This window comes from Meles meles, chromosome X (assembly GCF_922984935.1).
Source record: "Meles meles chromosome X, mMelMel3.1 paternal haplotype, whole genome shotgun sequence".
In the NCBI taxonomy this organism is placed as follows: Eukaryota; Metazoa; Chordata; class Mammalia; order Carnivora; family Mustelidae; genus Meles; species Meles meles.
In genome coordinates, this window is record NC_060087.1 from 30562108 (window position 1) to 30568964 (window position 6857).

At 35.6% G+C, this 6857-nt stretch overlaps 1 pseudogene; it reads left to right on the forward strand.

Moving 5' to 3' along the window:
- Window positions 1-486: 486 nt before the first annotated feature.
- Window positions 487-1700, forward strand: LOC123934582 (annotated as a pseudogene).
- The last annotated feature ends 5157 nt before the right edge of the window (window positions 1701-6857 follow it).

The following is a 6857-nucleotide window of genomic DNA, read 5'->3' on the forward strand; positions in this document are numbered from 1 at the left end:
TGACATCGTGTTGCCTTTGAAGTCTTTCTGTCTATAGATTGTTTCTATACTTCTGTTCAATGATATTCTTAGGATTTTTTCTCTTTTATAGGACCCCCCTTAATATTTCCTGCAGTGTCGGCTTGGTGGTTGCATAGTCTTTTAAGCCTTGCCGGTCTTGGAAACTCTTTATCTCTCCATCGATTTTAAATGTCAGTCTGAGGCAGTGCAATTCTTATACATTACTAGAAGGAATATTAACTAGTACAACTTTGAGGGGCGCCTGGGTGGCTCAGTGGATTAAGCCACTGCCTTCGGCTCAGGTCATGATCTCAGGGTCCTGAGATCGAGCCCCGCGTCGGGCTCTCTGCTTGGCAGGGAGCCTGCTTCCTCCTCTCTCTCTGCCTGCCTCTCTGCCTACTTGTGATCTCTCTCTGTCAAATAAATAAAATTAAAAAAAAATAGTACAACTTTGAGAAAGCTGGTTGTTTCTTAAAATCTTAAATAAACACCCTGGGCATGAACTGCAAGCCCTGGTACAAAGACAGATTACCTTCCAAGTGTTTTGCAAAGCACAATAACAAGCTTCTGAAGTTCTGGACAGTTGATGGGGTGAATATTTGTGAAAGAGGGGCTGAACGACTCCAGGGGGGATCTTTGTGAAGATCTGATCATTCACAGCCCTAAGGAGGGCTTTATCCCCATGAATGCTCACAGGGACCCTCAACCTGCACCCATAAAGTCAGGAAAAAACTGACCAAGGGCAGATCTATTTTCCATCCTCTCACCGGCCCCGCTAGCATGGAGTGCATTCATAGAGGACAATGAAGCCCATGTGACTGAGCATCTCTTGGCTCTCTACCCAAGTCTAGAGAACAATCTACCTCCAGCCTCTTATAAAGGTGCTAGAAGTACTTAATCCTGACAGAAAGCTGGAGGATGCATGTGCCTATTGTCAGAACAGTGAAAAAAGAATGAAGTCCCCCCAAAAAACTTTGTAAGAAACATCCAGCCAAAGTCAACCTAGAACTTCCCAAGAACACTCTTGTGTTACATCCAGATGAATTACCCCATAAGGAAAAGAGACCAAGCACAAAGGCTTTGCTCAAAAATCTTCCTTTTCACAGAAAAATACTCAGAGGATTTCATAAATTCTGCAAATGGTTGCTACTTTTGGAGACTTGGCCATTGACAAAAAGTTCATCATGAAATAGTTTGATGTTGACTGCAAGTGCAAACCAACAGATGACATGGTCTGCATAAAGAAAGTAAACCAGGTTTCTTCAGAGCTAAAGTACAGAATGGGGCTAAATAAAATGAAGGAAATAAAATTCTCCTTACAGGAACAAAACTGGGAAAGGAAACTTCAGATACCACAGTAACCTTATAACCCCAACTGGATGAAGATGAGGTATGGAGCATGGTACCTGAAGCCCAAGTTGTGGAAAAAGCTAATAAATAATGAACATTTAATTGGCCCCAAGATCTTACTTAAAGCTCAAGAGAGGAGTTTTGGAACAGGGAATTATTCCTAAACAGAATATTCTTGAAGGTCTTTGTGGAATAATTGCCTTTAAAGATTTCATTCTAAGCAAGAGCTATAGAATGCCAGGCTTCCTTGTTTACCAGGAAGGGGTGGACGGAAATATGATTCTAAGACTCCTATACACCAAGTAATAAAAATCAACTCAAATGTAAACGATGCACAGGAAGATAGTTAAACATTTCTCTTTTTACTACTTATTTGGCAATTTCTCTCTTTCATTTTAATAGCAATCAGAATTCATGATGAGTGTCCCACTGTGTTTTTACAACTTTGATTCCACAGTATCCATCAGTTTAATACCTAATGTTTATAAACATTCTTCAGTGACTTTCTGCTTAGTTCATCAATATCTTACATTTTATTAACTATGAAATCAATATTCACATACATTCTCACATTTTTATAGCATTGCAAATATTACATTATTATATTGATTATTTGTAAAAATAGAGCCATAATTAGAAGCAGAACTACTCTTAAAAACAGAAATGGTCTAATTATGTCACCTGTAATATGGGAAGAACCTTAAAATAATTGTGCTAAGTAAAAGGAGACTTATATTAAAACTCTAACAAAATAACTATGACAAGTATTTCAACCAAAAATTGAAATCTTTATATATATATATATATATATATATATATATATATATATATTTAAGGTTTTATTTATTTGACAGAATGAGAGAGAAAGCACAAGCAGGAGGAGCCACAGAGAAGAGAGGGAGAAGCAGGCTCCCCACTGAGCAGGGAGCCTGACACGGGGCTTGATCCCAGGACCCTGGGATCATAACCTGAGCTGAAGACAGACACTTAATCTACTGAGCCACCCAGGAGCCCCCCAAAATTTAAATCTATAATCAAAATAATGTTAGGTCTCTTTAACAATGAAATTATTATCTCCCCTTTTAAGATTGCATCAAGCCCCCAAAATCAGTTTGCAACTACCTAAATTACAGGTAAAACTTGATTAAACCATTTTATCATATCTCTGTATTAAATGTTTTTTAAAATTTCACAATATGCATAAAAATTCACCAAAGAATATTTCCATATCATATAACACAGGTGCAAAATAGCAGAGATCTTCAAGTCCCTGGCAAATCTAGTGTGCACAGTAGATCTCTGTGAGCAAAACTATATGGCAACATCAAAATCCTAGCCTATCTATTCAAATGAAATTAATCTTTGCATTTCATGAATAGCAAGTTAAAATAAGAAATCAAACAACTTCTTTACATTTCCAAAATAACAGCTAAAACTGCCTGGGACAGGAAAATTTGTAGCTAGAAAGATTCATAGTGCAGATCTAGAGGGCACTTCTGTTTCCATTAAGGAAGGAATTAATCTGTAACCGGAAGTATATGTATATATTTCATCCTAATAGGATGGGGAAAATATCTGTTTATGTGCAAATTTCCTATTTCAAATAAAGTTTGTCTATGAGCATCTCATTCCTAAAGAAGTAGGTCTTTTCTATGGATTTTTGTAAGCAAAGGCCTAGAATTTCTCACCATAAACTTAGGTCCATATCACCACTGTACCTTACTTCTGCAATGGTTTCCAAACTAATATCTCTTCTCAAGTTTATTTTTCTAAAATATAATTCTAGTCAAATTTACTTGCTAGTTAATTCTCTAGGTTCATCTAAATTTACTTATACACATAAACACACCTCCCACAAACACACAGCAAACATGCTCCTGAATTCCAGATTTAGTCAATACATCCTTTCATATGTTTACTGACCTTCCCTATTGATATGCCTTGACTCAGGCAGCTGTGATCCCATTTCAATGCTCCCCCCTTTAAGGCCAATTTTATGATTGCTTTTTTTTTTTTAATACCTTATGATTTTACTTTTTTTTTTAAGATTTTTAAATTTATTTATTTGTCAGAAAGAGAGAGCTAGAGAGCGAGCACAGGCAGACACAGTGGCAGGCAGAGGCAGAGGGAGAAGCAGGCTCCCTGCCAAGCAAGGAGCCCGATGTGGGACTCGATCCCAGGACGCTGGGATCATGACCTGAGCCGAAGGCAGCTGCTTAACCAACTGAGCCACCCAGGCGTCCCAATACCTTATGATTTTAGACAAGGACTCTGCTTTCCTAATTACCTTCTACTAAAGAACTCACTCAGTATGCTAGAGAAGTGAGTCACTAATGGCTTCTAAATCTGGGAAATCCCTGTACTTATTTATTCAGACATCAAAGAAGCCATTATTATGCCCTCTGGCCTAATGTTATCTGTATCTGTGGCTCTCCCTTCAAGCCTTGGGTTTCATGCAGCAGTGTTTACACTTACACATTTGTTGTTCAGGTCCATAAAATCTACTTTCCCACATTTTGGTTATGTGACCCTGCATTTCATAGAACATGTTCCCTCATTGATAAAATGGAAACCATATCATCAAACTCAGATTTGGGTGACAATTAAGGGAGTACTTCATATAAATGCTTAATACCACAAGCATCACAGAACAACACTCAGCATATATCTATGGAAAAGTAGGAGGGAAGAGAGGAAGGAAGAGGAGTATGAAGAAGGCAAAGAGAAGCCAAGAAAAAGTAGCTTTAATGATATTTATCCTGCGTGATAGCTTTAAACTAAATTTCACTCAATCTTATTTGATTAAAATGAAAAGGTATATTTGCAAAATAAGAGTCACTAGTAAAGCTTCCTGTTGCTTATTGGTGATGGCTACTTTCAGCAAAATACTTTGGAGAAATTATGTGGGTTTTTCCACTGCTATAATTACCTGCATTGGTATTAGTTGTCATACAGAAATAAACAGAAGCATTATTGCTTTTTTTTGGATTTTAAGCACCAGTGAGACTTCAAAAAATAACCTGACCTCAAATGTGCAGTTTTTAGGAGAGGAAAATCAGGAGAGCCTGATATATAATTGTGTTAGTATAGCCTCTTATAGTTTTCAAAGCCCATTAATAATCTTTATTTTTAAGGTTTACAACATAGACAAACCCAAAAGTATTATTACCTTCATTTTATAACTAAGAAAATTCCAGATAAGTTATACAAGTGTGGGATCCAAGTCAAAATCTTCTCATTATGTATATTATTTCCATGCTGACATGCAGCAATATCATGGACAATGAAGCAATCACCTTGAAATGCTAGACTCCAACTAGGATGCAAACTAAGGTAGGGTAAGAATATATGCACTGGGGCCTCTAATAAAAAAAATTAAGATATACTTTCATTTTCTGGTGCCACTGGTACCTTGCTCTTGCATCTTGACTGTTAAAACAACTACAGCTTTGTCATTTATATGGGTGATACTCATGCCATGTTCTCCTGATCTCATCATTTAAACAGAGGTTAAGGATATTGTCCTCTTGTCAATCTATCATTGGACTAAATAAGGAACCTTTATTGTGTATAATAAAAGCTATGCCTTTAAAAAAACTATAGCATAATTTCTTCAACAGACATTTGCGTCATGATTAAGAAATTGATGGCATATGGAAGAACTGAAAGATAATGAAACAGCCTCTCCTGTTGTTTAATATTTTATAAAATGGGAAACTTATGATTTTGTATTTATCCTTTTACTATTTACTTTTTTGCCCAAGCACACAGCACACAACTTTTTGAATCAACTGCAAAAAAGAAAAATTATTGTAACTTATCCTATTTTTTTTTGAAAAAAATTTTTTTCTATTTATAAAAACCCTTGTGAAAACAAGCACTGTATAATTATCAAACAATGCTAACCAGGTTATGTTCATATTAAAGTTGTTCTAAGTAAGCATTTGCTTAGGTTAGGAAAATAGTTTATGTTATACTGTAGCAAATTTTCTGTTAAAATTTCCTTTGATAATATGTATGCCCACGTAAGCCTCTACTTTAAGCCAGCCATGCCCCTAGAGTTGATGGTATGTTATACAAATATTACAATAATCAGTTGTATCACAGTGTCCAATAAGGGATAACAAACCCGTGGGAGAGTTTGGCTCTAGGAATATAAGCTTTGATAAAGACAAAGGAAATTATTTTTCATTTCTGAGACTTTGCATGAAAGATTATTGAGAGCACAACTTTTAGAGATAGGCAGAAATGAATTCATATTCCACCACTGCCATGTTCTAATCCTGTGGCAAGTTTATCTGCAGAATGTTATCTCATCTCAAACTTGGAATAACAATACCTATTTAATAACTTGGATTTTTTAAAATTAAATGCGGTTGTGAATGCTTATAAAAGTCTTGATTGTCAAGTAAATTTTCCCTTTTATCACTTGGTAATGAGGGATGTTGTGCTAAACATGAAATAGCTCTTTGCTTTAAATTCCCAAAGTGTAAAGAGGAAATCTAAGGAAATATCAGACCAAGTTTGATTAATTTCTCTAATTCTAGTGTTTAAACCCAACATACATGACCAAAGAATCACAGAAGCAAATTAGAATATTCTACTAACATGCCTTTCCTACCTATTCAGTCATTAACTAAGACTAGACTTTATAGAAAAACTTGAGAAATGAAATTATTCCCAAGCACCACACAGAAGTACACTACTTTTCTATGTAGCGGAAGTTTTGAGCTCAATAACAGCTGTGTGAAGTGTGCCTTACTGAACATCAGAAGATAAATGATATCAGAAATATGTCCCTTGCTAATATTCAAAAATGTTTTTTCAAGCATTGGCCAGAGAATTTAAAAACTTAATCATGATCTTGTGCCACTGTAATTTAAAAACTGACCACTTATTTTTTCTTTTTCAAATTCTTCCTGACACGAGTGAGTATGAAGGAAAATAAGAACATATTGTGAATATCATAAATTATACAATGTTGAGCGATTATTGGATGTCATAAAAATAAAGAGCTAAAAATCACTCCCATTCAGGATAATTCTGATCTAAATGTATGTGAAAACACATCCACTCTGTAGCAACAGAGAAGCATGGTTGAACCTGACTTCTTTCAACTTTAAAATACATTCTTAGCCAGAGAAAATAAAGGGTTAGATCATTTAATACAACAAAATAGTTGGACTACTATTAGCTTTCAGTAGCTGGTCCCCATATATTTGTAGCAGTTGAAGAGTTCCTTATGATGACATATACCTACATCAAAAGCAGCAATGATAGTGTTCACTTCTAAAAAAACAGTTGGAAAAAGAGGACCAATTCTTATATTATTAATAAATTTGATAAAGAAGGTCACAATATTATCATAGGCATCTGGTGAAATGAGGTAAGATTGGGAAGGTAGCAGAGCAACTTCCTCGACATGAGAGGAAAAAATATTAGTAGATTTACTGGTCCCTAAATTCATATTGTGGGCTCTAGCTTGCAAATGGAGTATTGGTTTAGAA